This window comes from Eretmochelys imbricata, chromosome 6 (assembly GCF_965152235.1).
Source record: "Eretmochelys imbricata isolate rEreImb1 chromosome 6, rEreImb1.hap1, whole genome shotgun sequence".
NCBI lineage: Eukaryota > Metazoa > Chordata > Testudines > Cheloniidae > Eretmochelys > Eretmochelys imbricata.
The window spans coordinates 11,173,900-11,175,010 of record NC_135577.1 but is presented as its reverse complement, the minus strand read 5'-3'; the positions used below and the strand labels follow the sequence as shown (position 1 = coordinate 11,175,010).

Here is a 1,111-nt window from a genome sequence, read left to right as displayed (position 1 = left end):
CAGTTATCTCATCATAGAAGGCAATCAGGTAGGCCAGGCATGACTTGCCCTTGGTGATCGGTTGATTGTTCCTGATCACCTTCCTCTCTTCCAAGTGCTTCAAAATGGTTTCCTTGAGGACCAGCTCCATGACTTTTCCAGGGATTGGAATATTGCTCCCAATATGCTGTTCAATTTCTTAGAGGAAAGCAAAGACATTTCGTATAGTGGGTGCATTATGCAATATGGCTTTTTTGTTGTATTTGTCACCTCTGAGATTTTCCTCCTGCCTGTGATGGTGTATGATCACTATGTGGCCACCTGCAACCTACTGCTCTACACAGTCACCATGACCAAGAGGGTCTCATAATGCTAGTGGTTGGGTCGTATTTCTGGGGCTTTGTGAAGTCTTTGATAAACAGAAGTAGTTTGCTGAGATTATCCTTTTGTGATTCCAATGTCATCAATCACTTTTACTGTGATTTCACCCCTCTTCTGAAAATTTCCTGCAGCAACATCCATATGAATGTGATGCTGGTTTTCATCTTTGGCAGCTTGTTTGAAATAAGCACTTTTCTGATCATCATTGTCTCATACATTCTCATCATCCTAGCCATGCTGAGGATCTGCTATGCCGAGGGCAGGCGCAAAACCTTCTCCACCTGCATCTCCCATCTGACAGCTGTCGCCATATTCCAAGGGATGATTCTCTTCATGTATTTCCGACCCAGTTCCAGCTACTCACTGGATACAGATAAAATGGCCTCAATGTTCTATGCAGTGGTGATCCCTATGCTGAGCCCCCTGACCTACAGCCTGAGAAACAAAGATGTGAAATGTGCTGTAAGGAAAATGATTATTACTCAGTAAAAGTCTAGCAAAACATCCTTCAGAGTAACTAATGGGGAGGGGTGGTAGGAAAAAGGGGTCTGTTGTGGTGTGAAATCAGGAATTCCGTGTCAGCAGCATTGCCAGAAAGAGTGCAAAGGTTCTTTCAGGTCGCAAAGGTTTAAGGTGTGTATCAAAAACACACAATGTGCATTGCATGATATAGCTGGTTTTAATGAATTTATATCACTTAAAGTTCTATCATATCAGATCCTTAGTAGAATAGCATTATATTATTCTGTTC

The 1,111-nt window shown here is 42.3% G+C and overlaps 1 pseudogene; it reads left to right on the top strand.

The window, feature by feature from the left end:
• Positions 1 to 217: 217 nt before the first annotated feature.
• Positions 218 to 849, top strand: LOC144266087 (olfactory receptor-like protein COR4; annotated as a pseudogene).
• The last annotated feature ends 262 nt before the right edge of the window (positions 850 to 1,111 follow it).